General features: G+C 47.7%; 1 pseudogene; it reads left to right on the forward strand.

Moving 5' to 3' along the window:
* The first annotated feature begins 3,484 nt into the window (after nucleotides 1-3,484).
* Nucleotides 3,485-3,602, forward strand: LOC111729779 (annotated as a pseudogene).
* Nucleotides 3,603-20,277: the final 16,675 nt, after the last annotated feature.

The raw sequence follows: 20,277 nt of genomic DNA on the forward strand, positions 1-20,277 counted from the left end.
AGTGTCACATGTCAGCGGCCATTCCCTCCTCCATTTCAGTTTATCTGGCTAGAAGAGGAGGAAAAGCATTTTTTAATGATTTATTTCCCAAACGAAACTGGAACGACGACACAAAGGAAGAGAAACATGTAATACAGTGCAAGGTAGATTTAAAACTCAAATATATCGTTCTAGTAACGAGCTACACAGAAACGCGTGGAGACCAGTCATCTCCTGGTTCCAACTCTGCACTCAATGCCTTTTCACATGACCTTAAATTTTTTTTCTGGAAGAGCTGCTGGGTGACAGCAAACAAAAGGAAAAGAGGGGTATGTAGCTTCCGCGATGCTCGGTTTCCCGTCTCAGCAGAAGGGCGTTTACCTTCCCTCCGGCAGGGCCGCGGGGACGGAATCAACGTGAAGACATCGAGATGCGGTCCGGGGCCATCGTTCATAAAAGGCAGCCTCCGCCCACCTTCCGAGTAAACGTCACAGGAACGTCCCCGGTCAGGAGTGTTTTTAGGTCTCGTTCGTAAACATAGACCGTTTCCTGACCCCTAAGTCCTCTCTACCCCGACGGCAGCACCTCGTCTTCCTCTGTAACCCCGGCTTTAAAGAGCGGCGCACGTGGGCCGCCCAAATTCTCGCACGCAAACGAACACCTTGCGTTCATTTTTCAGTGTGGCCAGGCTCCAAATCTGAAGGACGTTTTTCAGTCTTTATCTGACTGGGTCTTTTCTGAAGCTGATGATGCCTCATCCATCTTCACCTTACTTATCCTGTCTGATCGTCCCCATGTCCCTTCCGTGGTCTCCCCCCGCGTTATTGGTTACGTCCGGGGTTCACCCACGGGCTCCTGTTCTGTTCCACTTCATCCATGTCTCCTGAAATCTTTTGTGGTTTCGCAACCACCTGGAGGATGATAAACACGGGCGGACGGATGGTCCACTGGAGTCTAATCGTTCCTCTTCTCTGCAGAAAACACTCCTGTTAGTACATTTACTCTCCTCACCTGCACAGAGGTGTCTGCGAGGTCCAACAATGCGTGTGTTTTGGCTGCTCACACACGGTTGGCCCATGTAATGCTTAGCTTCGTATCTCTTATTTTAATTACTTCTCCTCAAAAAGAAAAGTAAAATAAAATGTGAATATTTTTTATGCCTGCAGCACCTGGTCTTCCTAGGCGGTCTCCCATCCAAGTACTAACCAGGCCCGACCCTGCTTAGCTTCCTCTGGCTTCCATTGCAAAACTGGGAAAATGAAACTGTTAGGTCCTCGGCCCTCTGCAGTGAGGCAGAAGTACACGGCACGTCTGCCCAGGTGTAGCGTGTCTGCCCAGGTGTGGTGTGTCCCCTGAGCCCGTTGGCACTGTCATCGGCTGAGCCACTGTGCTGCCATCAGAGGCTGCTCTCGTCATAACTCTTTGTTATGTATTAGGACAGAATTAAGGAACAAAGTGAAGCACTTTTTATAACCACGTCAATATCAAAAGTGGGAAAATTAAAGCTAAATGCAGGGGCTGCGCGTGTCAAAAAAAAAATTCCAAGAAAGACATTCTGTGTCCAAAGAACCAATTTAGGAAAAGGTTATAGAGTTAAGCTACAGGCCTCACCACCTTCCTGGTGTCTGTAGGCATCGAGATTGATCACAGGGCATGACCCGAACTGTGATAGAGGATAACAGATTCCATGTGCAGCATTTAAATTGAAAGCCTTTAATTAGAATTAAATTGCAAGTGCTGAAATGAACCGATCCTAATGTAGAAATAGAGCACCCATGAAATATTTTGTCACTACTTAAATTTAGCTATGTCATCGCAATGATGTGTATTTATAGTCTTTTTTCATATCTATACACAAATGAGTATGGTGAGAAAATTTAAATTTTAGAAGAACTTTAAAAGTAAAACCACAGAAGAGAGTCACAGACATCTCAAACGCATATCCATAGCTTTTCCTGATTTTTTTTCTATTTGCCTTTTTTTGCTGCTGTGTGAAGTCTAAATGTTCACTGATGTTCCCTCATGTTTAAAACAGCGTTTGTTTAGAAAGCATTTCTTTTTCCTTGCATTTTTACTCAATGTTTATGATCGGTTCATTTCTAAATGGTGGTTAGAGGAACACATATATCTGGCTATGAGTAAAACACCGGAGTTTACTTTGACCCAGAGAAGAATTTTAAAAGAACTCACACAAATGACTGCAGGATGGTTCTAAGGATAAGGGTCGACAATTTAAGGACCATGGTCACCAGTGACAGCTCATTTATCCTGAAAATAGGCACCAGTGCTTGTCATGGGAACTGCAATGGGCAGTGAGCTGAGGAGCTGCCTGAGAAGACATCATAAAACAACAGAAAACCTTTCATTTTTGAATTCGGATAAACTACTCAACATCACTAATCATCAGGGATATGCAAATTGAAATCACAATGAGATCTCACCTCATGCCTGTCAAAGTGGCTCTCATCGTAAACCAACAAACCCCAAGTGCTGGTGAGGACAGTCACTGTGGAAAACAGTCCGGAGGTTCCTCAAAACATTAACAATAGAACTACCACATGACCCAGCAATCCCACTTCAGGGTATTTTCTGAAGAAATCCAAAACACTAATTCAAAAAGATCTATGCACCCTATGTTCATGCAGCATTATTCACAACAGCTAAGGCGTGGAAGCAACCTAAGTGCCCGTCCGCAGATGACTGGATAAAGAAGTGTGCTACATATATACACTAGAATATTACTCGGCAATACAAAGGAACTAAATCTTGCCTTTTGTGACAATACGAATGGACCTAGAGGGTATTATGTTAAATGAAATAAGTCAGACAAAGACAAATGCCATCTGATCTCACTTACATACGGAATCTCAAAAACAGAATAAACAAACAAAACAGACATAGACTCATAGATACCGAGAACAAACTAATGGCTGTCAGATGGGAGGGGAGTTCTAGGGGCTGGGAGAGGAAGGGGCAGGGCTGAAGACGTGCACACTTGTAGTTGAACACAGTCACGGGGACGTGACGTACAGCACGGGGATGTGGTCAATCATGTCACAATAACTCTGGAAGCTGCCGGGCGGGCACTAGACTAACCAGGCGGATCACTTTGCAAACTATATAAATGTCTGACCGCTGTGCTGTACACCTGAAACTAACCTAATATGGTATGTCGACTGTAACTGAGAAAGAAAATTAAATAAATAAAAAATGAAAAACGAGATGCACCTACAAAACTTCTACGTAGATATTTATAGCGACTCTGCTCAAAATCACCCGAAACTGGACACAACTCAGATATCCGTCAACTGGAAATGAGCAAACAGCCTGCGGCATACGCACGCAACGGACTACGACTCGGTGCGAAAAGGAATGGATTATTGATACAGGGGACGAGATGGACGCACCTCAGATGCTAAGGAAAGAAGCAAGACTGAGAAAAAAGACCACGCACAGAATGATGTGTTTATATGACATTCTCGCAAAGGCAAAACTACAGGGACAGGTCTACGGCCGCGCAACCCTGAACGCGCCCGATCCCGTCTGGTCTCGGAAGCTAAGCAGGGTCGGCCTGGTGAGTCCTTGGATGGGAGACCGTCCAGGAAGACCAGGTGCTGTAGGCGTAAAAAATAAAAAAAATAAAGGATTGTAAGATGACAAGGTCCTTGCAACCTGTGAGGTCAACCAAGGGTTGCCTCGCCTAAAAAAAAAGATTAAAAAAAACCCCAACAAACTGTAGGAACAGAAAGCGGGTTTGTCTCTGTCCGGGGCTGGAGAGCACGCAGGCGAATTACAGCAGCGGGTGCATCCCTGAGAGCTGGCCGGGTCCCCGTCTTATTCCGACCCCCAACACGATCCCACACGAGGAAGAAACTCTCCTTATCCCCTTTCCTCAGAAGACACGGAAATGCTTTACAGGCCACAATTCGCACTCAGGTTCTGGCTGTTAATGAACCGCTCCGCTGTTCTGTCTCTCAGACTTAGGGAGATGTCTATGTTTTAGATGTCACTGTGACATCCACAAACACACCCTTTTTCCAGCCCTTGAAGGAAGCATCATGCAAAGCTATGAAAATAGACACCGCTGGTGTTGGCCGATACTCCAAATTATTACCCACCCAAACCTCTACTATCTAAAGACACTTGTACATGAAACGCTTTAAGTATTTTCTCTCTCATACAATTTCGTAGTAAGTTCTTACATTCTGACTTAATTTGAATGATTTACAAATGTAAACTAACATAGCTTGGAAATATTATAAATTGATAGTCATCTATGATATTACTGTGCTGATTTAAAATTTGTTTCCGAAAGCGGTTATGACTGCCATACCATTATGCGTTACTTTAAAATATTTTAAACTTAGGCTAAACAGTGTAGATTACGGGTATGAATGAGTAAAGGATTATCAAGTATAAACCCAGCATAGCCAATCGAAAGATTTTCTTAATTGTGAAGAAGTCCAAATACTAACACAATTTCAAACACATTTGTTGCAAGCGTGATCATAAGAATCTGACAAGTCATTAAATTTGGGTTGAAGACAATGGTGTATAGTCATCCATGTTTTGATTATTAAAAGCAGAAGCATAAACCAAATGGAAACTATGATCAAAATAAAATCACAAACACATGAAAAACAACAAAATATCAATCGCAATTAATCTAGCCTCCATGATGCAGAAAAAACATACCGGAGACAGGTCTACACAGGACACAAGGAGCTCAGAGGAACAAGAACCCCTCAAAACGGATGCTGCGAAAACACCCAAAGCTATGATTACAACATAGTGCACACTGAGGTGTTAATCTCAGTGCAGCCGCCTGTGTCGTGTATACCGAGGCCTGCAGTTTCATTTAATATGGTTGGCAACCTCCAGACCCATGCCCTATGTCACATAAAACAGGGACATCCCTACCAGGACAATGGGGACGCCCTAGGAGAGGGAAGGGAGCAGCTTGAACAAAAATGCTCGGAAGACATCCCTCATCCATGACCAAGCCTCCACGGAAGAAGCTGCCCCTCATGGGAACGGCGGGTCTGGGGGGGCCGTGCTCGAGGGAGCAGGGAAGACTGGGCTCCACTCCAAACATAGCTCGGTGCCCCGTTTCCAGGCCTAGGACTCAGGGCTGGCAGGCCCCAGGGAAGACTGTGGGCCTCGGGGTCACGGGTGGGCGTGGCCCTGACCGCTCCAGGCATCTGATTTCTGGGAACAAGGAAAATGAGGGTTTATGGCAGCCGAGGTAAAAATGACAAAGTCTGGGCGCCTCAAGTGGTCCAACCTTGTCAAACCGGGGGGTAGTATAAAGCAGTCATGGCGCACGACTAATTTTGTTATATTAACGTATGGATCTGGAGTCAATTAAAAAGATCCTTCTGAAGAAGATTTTTTTTTCTATTTTCTCTGCAAAGTCTGAAAAGTACAAACTATTATTTAATAGTCTTATTTTCAGATGTGAATTTCTGATGCGAATCGATACGCTTAGCATCATAAATTTGCACTTTTGAGATAAAAAATTTCATCCGAGATTTGTAATATCTCCACCTATAAAAAAGCGATAATATCATGTCTATACTAGACGTTTTTTTTAGAGTTGGGACTCTCATGCCTTCTCATATACAAAAATAAACCTGAGTTACATGCATATAGTTATGAATTCTAATATCTGCATAGGCCTCTCAGCCCTGGTACAGAAATAGTCACAGACCCCTAGAATCACAGTACCTTACACATCAAAGGACGTAAAAGCTTCCTTTTTTCCATACTAGCTGTTTTTCTTACTCTTCAAAATTCCTCAAATAGAGACAAAGTGCCCTTTAAGAGACTAATGCATTTTAATTCTATCTACGATCCAAATGAAGAGGTCATGTCATGTTCTTGGAACAGTCACGTGTCTTCAGAATATCGGTTTATATCCTTCTCATTCATTACTCTTTGGACGTTATTACTTGAAATAATAGAGATTACTACAATGAAATCAAACCATGCATTGCCCATTTGGTCAGGTATTTCAACAAAATCAACATCAACAAAAGCAAAATCTCAAATCTCAAATCTCTCAAATAAGTTAAATAAACATATTCTTTTCTTACTTCAAGAAAATTGCCAGATGGAGAAATAATTCTATTACTGATATACTCTGGCTTTTGTTGGAATGGTATACTAAATTCGCTTTTAAAGCAGAGTGCTATCTCCCCGTATTATTCTACATTCAAATATTTCACATGGCTTTCTAGTTATACCTAACTAGGTCTTCCGACGAAAATCTGTGCAGACACGAGCTATTTCATGCCTGTTTGAGGCTGAATCCTGTCCCCCGCTCAAATTTTTATATGCTAAAATCTTCAGCCCAAGGACTTCGGAATGTGACTGTGTTTAGAGACAGGGTCTTTAAAGCAGTAATTCAGGTAAAATGAGGTGACGAGGGTGGGCCGAGTCCAGTGCCACTGGTGCCCTCGTGAGAGGAGGGTGCTGGGACACAGACAGCAGGGAAGGGTGACCCCGCGAAGAGGGTCACCAGAGAAGAGGGCCGTCTGTGGGCCCGGGAGGGAGGCCCCAGAAGAAAGCAACGTATCGACCCCGAGCTTCCAGCCTCCAGGGCTGTGAAACCCCGTGCAGCTGGAGCCTCCCGTCTGCTACAACTTCCAGCAGACCTCCCCACAGCGCTGTCCCGGAGAACAGGAGGCCCCACGAGGCCGCACGGTGGCGGTCCCCACATTCAGACGTCCGATGCGACTACCAAAAGAACAGTCCTCGGCCTGGGGTAAAATTTGAAAAAAAAATCATACCCCATGGTTTGGGTGTCATACGTTTTACAAAAGCATTAAATATAATCCCCGCCCTCTAAGCATTTACACTCTGAATACAGAAAGCAAATAACATACACGAAGTGAAAATCCTCTGAGACAGGACGGGACGCAGTGTTCACCTGAGCACCGCGGACTATGAACGTGGCGGGAGCCGTGAGTGGCATGGATGGTGTGGCGGGCGTTGTCCCAACCGTGAGGGGCATGGGGGGAGCTGTGGGCATGTCTGCGACTTGGCTGAAGGGAAAAGAAACGCCCGTGTCCACCGAGATCCGTATCTGTCCCCTGGCGGAGTCTGCAGGAATTCTGAAGTTTCATAGATTTTTTAACTCTAGAAAATGATATACAGGAAAAGTTCGATTTCTTTTAAAGATTTCCATGAGCACGGATGCCTAGATACTGACTGATAACAAGGTAGGAACGCACATTTCCTGAGCAATTATCACACCTGACGCGTGGCTCAATTATGGAGATTATGCTACTTCATAACTATTAAGTAAACAGTATGTATGAGTCCCCTACAGCTGCAGTAACAAAAGGTGACGCCCTATTCAGTCGGCGGCTTCAAGCAGCGGGTCTTCGAGGTTCGCAGTTCTGGAGCCGAGAAGTCTGAGGGTGGCGTGTCGGCGGCTTCCACGTTAAGTCCTCCTTCGCGTCCTCCCCGCTTCTGGTGGCCTGAACCCCTGGCTGTCCCTCGCTCGTGGTGGCCATGCTCCCCTCCGCCTCTGTCTTCGCACAGCCCTGCCTCTGCACGGCCACGTCAGCCTCTCACGAGGACACCGGTCATGCTGGGCGAGGGTGACCCCATCTCACGGTCGCACCCGCGATGACCCTGTCGCCGAACAAGGCCCTGCTCTCAGGTCCCGGGGTTAGAGTCCCAACATGCCATGTTGGCAGACGTAATCCAGCACGTCGCTAGACAGACTGATGCACACCCACGCAGGGCCATTTTAAGGAGGCGGGTGGAGAGTCGCAGGCGGTGGCAGTCAGCCACCACGCTGGCCACGTGTCTGATGCTCGAGTTTGTGGAGTCGAGACGCCTGCCTGCCTCCCGGTGCTGCTCCCGACACTTCTCTGCCGTGTGACCTACCCCTGTGCCTGCCACTTTCTCACCTGTAGAGGGAGGTGGCCGTCCGGACGTATCTAATCGAGCTGTTGCGAGGGCTAATGACACTAACCCCTGCAGACGGGGGACGTCGTGGACACGTCATTAAGTGTGCGGCACAAGCCAGAGACTATTACCACGTTCCCACGCCGGCCAGCTAATCGCCCCGCAGCGTGTGTGCGGGATCATCGATGCCCTACCTGGCAGAAGAGAAAAACGCATCGTCGGGGAGGTGACCTTGCGTCACACGGGAAGCAAGGGGGCCACGCAAAACCCGCCGAGTGACTCTGGAGCTCAGTGTCCACCATCACACGCTGCCTCGATGGTGTGGCGGGTGCTGTCCCATCCCAGGGGACAATGACAAGGAAATTAACCCCGGTCATAAAAGGTTACATTAGAGGCGCATTCTCCTCATCACCATGATCTGCTTTGAAAGTTAGTAATTTACAGTTATTTGTACTTGTATGTATTCTGAATCCATCTAGTGAGGTGATTTTAAAATAAATATTGCTCACAATGTGAAAACTTCAAAACTATTATTCATAATTTTACTGTATAAAAAGTACATTTGTGTCTTGGGCTGTCTCATTTGATAAGTGACATGGCTTTTTTTCGTTGCCAAACGATTTTGACGTTATACCCGAGAATATTTTTTAATAAGGAAGCACAAACATATATTCCTTGGGATAAAGAGAAAATTGTCCTTGAATGTTTTGCTTCAACGGGAAACTGATGCCGGTCATTTATGCACTAGAACAGAAGCTCAAAGAGCAAACGTGAAGCTTCTGATTCCTGAGATTCCCTCCCGGAAAGCCCTTTCCTCTCTTTGAACAAGGGGAGAGCACATTTGCATTTTAACTTAACAACAGACTACAGAAATAAAAAGAATCTCGGGAAAGCAATGACTATTCCCCAAAGACAAAACTGTCTCCAAATAGAACTAATGCTTAAAATACATGACTGCATGACAGAAGGGGAGAGATGCTTTTCAGTCTGATAGGACTGCACTGAAATCCTCATTCTGGTGACCCTGGGAAATCTGTGTCCCTCTCTGGGGTTTCTGGCCCCTCACTATAAAGTAAAGAAAAGGTTGTCGTGAAGAACGCATTCAGTATATGATGAAGGGGACGGGCAAACTGTCTAGCATACAGTACGCACTCGATAAACGTCGCTTCTGTGGCAAATTAAACAAAGATAAGTAAAATCTATATTGTGCTTCTCCAGGAAAAAAGGAAGCATTTGTTTAGCTGACTCTCCTAGAAATCTCTGTTGTTGTTTTGCTGTTTCCTCCTGCTTCTTTTTGAGCTGAATACTGAAATCTGGGGTGGGAGCGACACAATCGAGTTAGCTTAAGGAAGGGTCTAGCCATGCCGATGACATTCGAGGATGGTGGGCCTGGCAGGTAGAACGCGGCCGGCCGGGGGCACGCATTAAATGCCATTTGCCTAGTCAATGCAATGTTTTCCTTAAAACTGCTGATGGGGAATTTAATTGGAGATTTTAAGAGGCCAGTCTTGAGTCTTCCCCCGCAAACCTCTGATGCCTGAGCCTCCTCTAGAACCATTTTTAAACGCTTACTGTCCAGCCGCTCTATTCACAGTAGAGCTCGGGGACACGGGGCCCTCCTAACATCTTAGGAACGGTGATTCAACTGCCTCAGCAGTAAACACGTGGAACAAACTAAAAATAGAGATGCACACCTGTCCCCATGCATTCCTCACGTGCAAGTACAATGTCGCCTTCGGGGGAGGAGATGTATGTTTGCTCTAAAAGCATTTAAAAGGTCTCATTTATTTCAGCCCTCGTTTAAGGGACTGGCCCCAAATGCGTTGGGACTTTATTCAACAAAGGAATAAAGATCAGAACGACGGAGACAGCATCAAGTGCGCAAGGACGTCCGGTCTCAAAGCCCTGAACCAGGCCTCCACGGTGCCTCGCGTTATGCGTATTTTGCAGGCACTGAAAAGGCCTGGGGCATCCTTCGCCGCTTCTTTTCTGCTATGATTTCCCTTTCAATGGTTTGAGCAGTCTATTCTCAAAAGCAGCACTCCGAAACCCAATTACCGTTCCAACGCCATGCTTTTGTGAGCCCGGAGCGGGCCCCACAGAATGTGCGCCTCCTGCGCCTCCTCCCTCCTCCCTCTGGGGCCCTCGGCATCTCCCTGTCAAAAAGCATTTTGGTTTTGCGATGCTTCGCTTGGCTCTCCTTGGATGGGGGAAAGTGGCCGTAAATTACCTTAAAACTAACAGAGAAAAAAAACGGCTATAAATCTTTCACGTGAAAACGAGTCCAAGAGAATGTATAAAAGAAGATAAATTGAATAATAGGCAACTTTTCCCTTAAAATAGAGTTTGTCTGTCGTCCTTGAAGGTGGTTTATGAATTATAAATCCTAATGTTTTAGGAGGAAGAACGAACTCTTAATTTCTTTCGCCTTCATCTTTTGTTTGTCAGATAAAGTAGGAGCTTTAAAGTCGAGGGTCCCATGGTAAACATGTCGTAAAAGATAACTTCTCACTTGTGTATGCTTTTTATTGATCTCTTTCATCTCGCGAATACACTGCACGTGTGGGTCTTTATGTACACCTGTGTGCACGTGAGCATGTACGTGTGAGCTGAAAGAAATATGGAAAACGATTTAGAAATTATAGCCAAATTCCTAATTTCTGGAAACAATAGGCAAAGACACAGACAAAGGGCCGAAGAAAGAGAGATGCGTTAATTGCACTAAGGCTGACGGATCCATTCAGAGCAAGAGCTCTGTGCTAAAGGTTTTGTTTAACCATGAGCCTCTTCGGACCAGCTGTACTCGAAAGAATGACAAAAGAATTTAAATCTTCTAAACCCTAAATCTGAATCGGAAACAAATTTTTCATCGCACATGTGAGGATGAAGCCAAGATAATGGCTATGACTCCTTAGAAATGACGGAAATGTCACGAATACAGAACCAATGGCCACGTGGCCACCCGAATATCTTTTTAGTCTACGTTAGCTTTGGGGGTAAAAAAGATGTCAAAAAACAAAAGGAAATTATCGTTAATAAATTAAAAGTTTACCTATTCCACAGAACTCTTCATTTGCAAAATAATTTCTATATAAACAAAATACGTTAAGCCGCATGCGTGTGCACATGTGAACGTGTAAACAGATACACGCGCAGTGGAGAGAGGGCACGGGAGGAGCGGGGACACACGAGCACGGACGCGGGAGGGCCCAGAACAGAAAACGACCCTCCAGAATCAACTTCGAAAGGCCTCTCGTCCGCGTGACTGTGTCTGGACGTCACGCTGCGGGGTCGATGCTGTCACACGCTGTGACTTCTGCAGCGACGGAGAGACATAGGGTGCTCGATGAAAACGCGGGTGACTGGGGCGAGCTTGGAATCTGAATTCGCACGACGCGGCCCAGAAATCATCATTTCACCGAGTTCCTCAGATGCTTCTGTGGACGTTTCTCTCTGAGAGCCGCTCCCAGGTGATGTGATTGACTAGTTTTCTTTATTCGAAGAAGACCCCGGAGTCGGTGAGGAGAACGGCCCGGGGGGGCTGCGGGACGCCCTGTGACACCCCGCCCCCACCCAGGTACACACCCGCTGTTTTCCATTTTGCATATGAGGTAAAAACCCCTCTTCGGTTTTTACTTAGTAAACAGACCTTTAAAAATTAGTAAAAGGCCTTTGGATCTCAGTTCTGGAAGGTGTCTGGAGAGAGTCTCAGCCGAAGACGCAGTGAAGGCTGCGTCCGGACCTCCTTCTGCCCGCGTGACGCACGTGCCCTGAATCCCCTCTTTCCAGGGCCTGAGGGTGCTGCGCAGACGTTGCCATGGCAGCAAGCGGGCCCAGACTCCCTTGTCACCTCGAGTTCTGTTACTGGCTGACGTTCCTCTCCAAGCAATACACACACATGCACACACCCTGCTTCCCGACAGTGGATGCTGGGCCTGGATCCCGCGGCTGGGCCGAACCGCCTTCCAGCGGACCCAGGAGCGGAGGTCAAGCTCCATATGAGTTGCAGAGAAAAGTCTGGAATCGCTGCCTCGCACGACCAGAAAAGAAGGCGCCGAAGAACTCGGCAAGCGCAGGGCGCCGCTCGCAAAGCAGTTCGAATGGGTCCCCTGGACGGACGCCAGAAAAGCAAGGTCTGGGCTGAGGCGGGTCCGGAGGACGGTGGCCGAGAGCCGAAGGGATGAGGAACTTGACACGGTGGGGCGGATGGGGAATCCCAGGCCGAGCGATGACACGGAGTGAGTACATGCAGTGAATGGACGGACGTGGGTACCCGAGGGGTCCAGGAAGTTCCCTTCCCGGTGGCCTGGAGGTGGCACGACCTATGGTGACATCCTCTGGCACGGAAGACACACACACAGCACAGCTGGCGAGCAGGGGCCACGGGGGAGGCGGGCTGGGCGAGGAAGCTGGAACGCGGCAGCGGGAATGGGGGGCCCAGGATGTCCTTGCACCTCGACACGTCCTTACGTGGAACTGGAGAGCCCCAGTGGCCACGGGGAGGGCCGCAAAGGAAACGGCCTGCTAAGGACAGAAGCGGCCTGTGCCCGGCCAGGAGGTGAGGGAAACGCTTAAGCAGCCGTCCAGACAGGGCAAGGGAGGCCTGCTCACGCGGAAAGGGGGGGTCCGGCCGACAGAAGGGACGGAGCCGAGAGATCTGAGCGCGAGGAGCGGTGAGCAGGAGAAAGGAGGGGTCGGGCTGCCTCCTGGAGGGAGCCGGACACGGACACGGGAGCCGCTGCGTGCAGGGCCCTCGCGGATCTGCGCCGAGACCCGAAGCCTGGTTTTGGGTCCCCCTTGGATTCGGGCGAATGTCAGTTTTCGTTAAGCACTAAATTTGGAGTTTGGACATTGTTAACTGTGTTTTAACAACAGAAGAGAGAGGTTTGGGGTCGGACTTTTCTCTCTTTCTGCTAAACTCATCTACCCAGCCACGAGCAGCACCGGACAGTTTGCAAATCCACCTGCCACGACGCGTTTACAGCGGCGGCGCGTCTGCCGAGGGCCTGTGTGAGCCACGGCCCGTGCGTCACGTCTCACGCCATTCACGTCACTTCGTCCCCGGAAGGAGACTCTGAGAAAGGCTTTACGAGGCCCCCCGAGGCGGACACGGACAGGGGAGAGGTGAAGCCCTGTGGCCAGCGCCCCGCGGTCAGCAAGCAGCAACCATGGGAATCCCGAGGCGCCCGTCTGACTGCAGAGTCCACGTTGCAACCGCCAGGCTGCATGAGGACGGCCGTCCCCGAGGCCACAGACCGTGTCCATGTGAGTGACCGTGTCCCCGACGCCACAGACCGTGTCCACTTGCGGACCTTCGTCAGAACGTGAAGAGGGCAGCAGCGACCGTGTGCCAGCCCAACCCGGTGACGCACGATGACATGAGTGTCTACTCCCATGCTGCCGTAAGCCGTTTCGTCACCCCCTGTGCAGCCGCTTAGGGGGACAAAGGGATCTTTATGCCTTCAAAAAGTGGCCTCTACTGCAAAAAGAAAAAGGAGAAAGAAAAAAACGGAAAGAGAAAGAGAAAGAACAGAATGCGAAAACTAAATTTCACAAAGTCGAGGTTCTGAGAGAGTCCACGACGTTTCAGAAACGCTTGCTGGATTTCAAGAGCCTCCCGGTCGAGAAGTCCTGGGCTTTTCTGGAACAGGACAGACAAGGGGTTGGGGGGACGGAAATGCTCGCGCAGAGCGTGTCTCCGACGGGGTCCGCTGCCACGCCGCCTCCTGTCCCCCGAGATAAGGTCAGGACATTCAAGCGTGGGGCAGACAGCAGGGAGGGCACCCGTGCCCCTTCCCAACCTGACACCTGAACCTACTTAACCACGTGGTGACAGTCACAGGACAGCAGTGGCCCCAGCGAAGAACAGCAGGACAAAGCCCGTCCACGCAGGAAAGCACACGCCCCAGAAGCAAAGACGAAGGAGGGCCGGGGGCGCCCAGCCCGCTTCACGACGCGCCTCGAACCCCTGCGACCTAAGGAAAGGCAGAGCCACCGTGGGCAGGAAGCAGCCCCTGCTCTAGCAGAGGGCGTTGCCAGCGTCCCCTCCATGGAAGAACACGGCGGGTCCCCGCGCTCCCTGCGGGCTGACCGAGGGGCCCCCGGGGCCCTGAGCACGAAGCGTGGGGAACAGACTGTCTTCGCGGGTTCGGAGCATCGCGACAGGCACGGCGTCTGCGGCGGAGCCTCTGCGAGCGGCCTCCGCCCCCTCTGCGGGCGGCGCCCGCGCCCGGCTGCTCCCGGCTCTCTGGGGAGCCTCCTCGGGCTCGTCCTGGCTCCTTTCCCGGTTCTAGTTCCTGCCTGTTTCGCCGCTGCGAGGCCAGACCCTCTGGGAATACGAGCCGCGCTTCCGAAAGGAACACGAAAGGGAGGGAAGGAGGAAAAACGTCGCCGGTCGGTGGCTGGTGACCTGGCGCCGCATCGCTCGAGAGCAAGAAGCTGTGCCAAACGGCATCTAAGCAGCTCGTCCTCGGGGTGCGCTCTGCCACCTGGCCTCGGAACTGGGTAAACCATCCTGGAGAGGCGGGCCAGGCATCTATCATCCAAACGCGAACCCATCTGGAAGCGATGGCCTCACTCTTAGCAGCTAACTCTAGAGAGATGTACGCCAGGACTGTTTATTCCTGGGACAATTAGGAAAACGGTCACCCTGGTGTTTGGCGACCATCGGCATAACTGAACTCTTAGAAATTTGCCCCAATGCCTCTACGATGACAGGTAATTCCGTAACGAAACCCATGAAACACGGCGCAAACCAATCCTTGTCAAAAGCAGACCTTCCCCCTTTCATGTCTTTCGTCCAGACCCTTGAAGCTACTCCGAGGAGGCGCAGCCGGCCCCCGGCCTCCCCGCTGCGCCCTCGTCCTTGAAACTTGAACTTGGACTTCCCTCCCTGGGCCTTTGTTTGCCCGCTCCCGTCACAGGCTCGGTGAGCTCGCTGTCACGGCACTTATCACAGCTTTGTGTATGTGACATTGCACGTCTGTGTTGACCAGCGGCTCCTAGGTGTGCGAGGGACCAGCACGAGATCTAATCCTGCTCATCTTTGTATTCCCGGCTTTGAAGCTGCACTCGGTTCAAAACCAACGGTCCATAAATACTGAGTGAACAGGAAGCCTGTGGCTGTGCGAAGAATGGGAGTCTTTCACTGCCAAGGGGCATCATCAGGCAAGAAACCGCAAAAGTGATGAATGAGAACTATATGATGCAAAGATAGCGACAACCTTTAACTCATTTTTAAACACCCCTTAACCACTCACTTTTGTGGCGTTAAGCGAGGCTGATGTCGGTATCTGAGAGTCTGACAGATGTGTCAGAGATTTAACTCTTCTTAAATGAATGAGTAAATGAGAAGGAAATGTGTTAACGGAACATCAGTGTGTTTCTCATAAAAATAATATGTGCACAAAAATTCTGTACGCCATACATACACACACACACACACACACGAACATGAAGTAATTAAGTAGCATTCCTAAGGCAACTCGGTAATTTGTTTTCGTTAACTATGTAAAAATTACCCGCCTTTCATTTCTCGAAATGTTGGCACATAAGGACACTTCGCCTCGAGGGCAGAGGCGAGCTTATATTTCAGTCAAAATTGCAGAATGGGCTGGTGGATCCAGGCAAAGAACCCAAGGACCAGGTTTCCGGTCTCACTGAAAATGTGTCTACAAATAGAATACTTCCATTCTTCTGGAAACAGAGACAGTATGTTCCAGTGAAGAGAGGATCAAGTGGCCTAATTACAGTGTCAGTCAGAAATCACGCGAATCCTGCCTTCTTTCTGGAAGACGAGATTTGATATTGGCACCAGCAATTTTTTAAACTATTAGATTTTGAATGAATGTACACGTTGACAGTCGAATCTTAAATATGCCTGTGCGTCAACTACGGCAAAATCATTCCCCTTAGATGCAATAAAATCATAATGAACGGGACAAAGACAAAGGAATAACAGGGGACGCGAAGCTGTTGAGTGACATGGATTAAGCGTGGCCAAGGTTACTTGGTCGCCGGGAACACAGATGCAAGTGAACGCTCCGAGCCACAGCCACAGGTAGCGATCGAGGCCGGCCGCAGCGAACCTCCTCCCACGGTGCTCACGCTCGTGAACCGTGAGAAAATGAGGAGCGTGGCCATCGGAAAGAGATCGGAAGTGAACAAAAGTAGAATGGCGTCAACTTTTCTTTCTTAACTTTTCTTTGCCACAAAAGTAGCCATTAACGTAGAATTTACCAATAACTGAGACTAAGAAGATTTTTAAGGAAAAATCGCAAATTGGTGAAACGTTTCTATGAGATTATGAGGAAATGGAAGCCCCGCGGGGTGGCGCATGGGAGGAAGAAGAGGGGACCCAGTATGTTTCTTAGTCTGTGCTTAGATCCCTCTATTTTGACAAAAAGGGTCTGAGGTGACTAAAAAATAAAAAAAAAGCATGAGATTTTCAACAACTACGAAACCCTTCTGACATATACGCCATACGAGGAAAACTTTAAAACATTAGAAATGATACACATGCCTGCCCACAAAACATACACTACAAATTTACTGATGAAGGATTTGTGGCAAAACAGGAAACGAGAGACTGACCTTGGTTACATCAGCAGCTCCCGTAACAACACTACACGCAAACCACTTGCACAACGAAGATTATCTATTCGGTTCGTAAAACTATGTGCGCTCCTTCACTCCGAAGGATGCGTAAGGCAGAGCTTCTAACAATTTGGACCTTTCTGCATGTGTTAACCGAGGGTCAGCTGTGTCTGACAACTCTGTAAGGCTTTCTACAAGGAATATAGTCCAGAAAATCATGAAAAATAAAGCAAGGTGAAATAAATGCTCTCTTCCCATAAAAAATAGATAGTGGAAGATGTTGGCATATCCAACGAAATTAAGTAGCTTATCCAAAAAGATATCTCAGTATGTAGAATCTGGGTATCAATATAGCTGATAAGAGGAAGAAAAAATTTTCCCTCCATCTGTAAGCATCAAGTGTCAGAATAACAACTACTTTTTCCTAAAAAAAAGTCCTAAATATTTCTAAATAAATATCCGTGATATTTAGTTCTAATTCTTTAAATTAATGAAAATGTCGCACAAGACATGAAGATGACTGAGGAACAGATTGCTGAAAAAATGTTAAAACTTTACGATTATCTAAATTTTGAATAATTCCCAGAACCTGCTCTTAGTGGTCTTAAAAGTGCCCTCCGGTTTGGTTGGAGACTTCTAATTTTGACAACGTATTTTGAAGAACTAGACAAGTTTCGCTTCAAATACGTATACAAGTACATATCTGTAGTACTTATTAGTTATATAGACGTATATGATTAGTATAAAAGAGCAGAGAGAGACATTATCGTAAATATTCCTTTAGCAAAACCTTATCGCTCCTTTTTGCTTTTTCTCTGCTGAGTTCTCTCTTTTTATTTCCTATTCTCTCTCTTCAGTGACCTGGCTACTGACTCTCCGAAGTCCGTCGGGCTTTGCTTCCCGAGGCTCCTGGTAAGGTCGCCAGGATTCTGGGTCGAAACCTTTTTACTTGGCACTCTGTGCCTCTCCTCGAGCCCCGTCCCCGCGCCATCGGCCGTTAGAGGCCTGTGGCCGCCTGGCCCTAGCGACAAAGTTTTCCTGCATCTGCATCTGTTTTCCCTCCAGGGAGCCAAGAAAACATCTACCTAATTGCCTTTAGCATACACGTTATTTGCGAGAGATTGCAGATTACTTTTAGCATTAATATAGAGGCTGAAATGAAAGGGAAAAGAATCTATAATGAGGAGGTTATTAAAGGAATAACAATGGGACTTCGGGGTCCCAGCTACGAAGTCCGTCTGAAACGGACAGCGGCCTCTGCGGCCGGCAGCGCCCAGTGACACCTGCCTGCACCAGGAATGCCCCGCTTTCCTCGGTAAGGGACGATCGCGATCCCTATGAGATGGACCGCGAACCGTCTGGTAAAGAACATAGATAATGCTTTGGCTTTTATCGTATCCAGAAAATAAAACACCACCAGCGCCGGAGAAAATAAAATAAAATTCCGGCGAGCACCTTCGCACTGGCTGGGTCTCCGACTGGCTTTATTTTTTATCGTCAGACCCTCCGTATCCGCTCGACGCTTTCTTGCCTCGTCTTAATACAGTTTGGAGTTTTGGATTTATTTGATTAATGTTTGTTCCTCTCTAGACCATCGGGGATATATTTTTAAGTGCTTTTGTACCCTAACACCAGTCATCGGTTAGCCAATAAACCGATCAAGAATTAATGGGGCTTCGATAAACATTTGCTGAGATAACGTGTTGACTACCGTGAAGCTAGTAACAACTGATATTTTTTGAGTGAAAAGCAAGAGAAAGATTAAGGCTTCCTTAAGACTCGCCCTTGCTCAGACGTAACCTGAGTTTTTAAGAGATAAATAGAGTTACTGCTTATACAAAAGAGAGTTTTGGTCCACTTTATAGTTCAATTTTTGTGCAGTCTATGTGATATTCTCCAGAGAGAGATGCTCCTTAAACTAACAGATCTGCATGCAATCCTAGTCAGACCAGGAATACACCATAGATTCAAACGAACAAGCAAAACCACTCCCGATGGTTAACGTCACCGGTCTGGTGTTTCCCAAGAGGTCTGTCATTCATCAACTCGCTTATCAATAGATTCTACTTGTTTGCCTTTCTTGTTTTGGGGGTCCCCAGTGAGGGAGCACATTGCAGACCCATCAAAAACTGCCTCCTTTCAAAGTCAGGTGTTGAAGATGGAAGCCTGCCTGGGTCCCCGAGTGGCTGAATGGAGGAGAGGTGCCCAGACGGCCGCCTACCCAGCGCGCCGGCAGAATGAATGAGAAGCTGTCTCTCTGGTTTCGTGCTGTCACACACATTCGGGTCTCAGTGCCATCGCTCGCCTAGCCCAAATAATATAGTTTTTAAAGTGATAATCATTGCAAGCATAATTAAAATGATCAATACATCAAAGCTTCCTTTTAAATAAGGTAATACGTCATGATTTTCTTATTCCTGGATTATTACACTCACAGCTGTAAAACGCTTTGAGATACATCACAGTGGTTAGAAGTGGCTTCTGGAGACGGCCCTAGATTAGTATCATCCTATCACTTGTCTGGACAATTCATCAAACAGGAATGAGCCTCGATTTCTTAGCCTATATAATGGTAATTACACACTCATTGATTAATTAAGGGTTGTCATGAGAACTGAGATGATGTTGAGCCCGGTTTCTGCAAGCGATTAATGTTTATGGCTGATATTATTATGTTGAAAGATATAGCAACATGTTTTATTTACAGAATCTGGTTTGCAAACTGAACCAGTTTTAAAAACTTATAATTTAAAATTTCATTTTCTAGTAAAGGCTAATGCTGCATTCAGATCATTTGCTTTCCCCACAGCCTTCTGTCTAAAGACAGAGCAACGTCGGCAAACAGATTCCTTTGTGACAGAGACAGAGGGAAGCTTATTACATCGAGGCATGTAAACCACATGGCATGCTGAGCTTATGCTCACTCGAGTCAAGACACAGCATCCTTTTATTTACAGAGGCTGAGCCCCAAGACCTCAGGGGACCCTGGAGCAGCGGATAGCACCAAACCTTATGTGTCCTAGGATTTTTCCCTATATGTACATACCTATGATAAAGTTCAATTTCTAAATTAGGTACAGCATGATTAACGCCAGTAAATAATAATAAAATAGAAGTACTTTGCGGCTTTTCTGTGGCACATCCAAACGGCCGGCGTCGCTACTCTTGTACTTTGGGGCCATCGTTAAGTAAAACGAGGTGACTTTTACATGAGCACGGCAACACCGTGACAGTCCATCTGGTCACCAGAATGGCCACTGAGAGACCACCGGGCAGCAGTGTCGGGTACTTATCCTTCGTCAGACATTCCTTTGCGAGCCATTCACGCCGGGCTGGTTTCGCTCTTACACCCAAACCCAACCTCTGCTATGCGCCCTGTTACCACCCTCATTCCACAGAATGGGAAATGCACGGATGGAGAGGTGACACAGCACATCCGAGGCCACGCAGTCTGCGTCCTGATCCCAGAACTAGAGCCAAGATTGCCTGTGTGTATGGGGGGGAGGGAGAGAGAGAAGGAGGGAGGGGCAGGGGAGGGCACGGAGAGAAAGCTCTGGCAACGTCTCTGCGTTACTACGCGAACTTCCTCCTCTTTTTCCAGATGTTCTGAAGTCTAACAGAATCATCCTATGTCTGCAGCAGCGCTCCTTTGAAGATTATACTGAGAACTAGAAGCTTTGACGGTGTGATCACCCATCAGCTCCTTTCGAGGACAGAAAGGACAAATTCCAGCAAATACTGAATAACTGAGGTTCTTTAATACTGCAAAAGAAGGTTGTATTT

The sequence above is a fragment of the Pteropus vampyrus genome, unplaced genomic scaffold (genome assembly GCF_000151845.1).
Source record: "Pteropus vampyrus isolate Shadow unplaced genomic scaffold, Pvam_2.0 Scaffold280, whole genome shotgun sequence".
Taxonomy (NCBI): domain Eukaryota; kingdom Metazoa; phylum Chordata; class Mammalia; order Chiroptera; family Pteropodidae; genus Pteropus; species Pteropus vampyrus.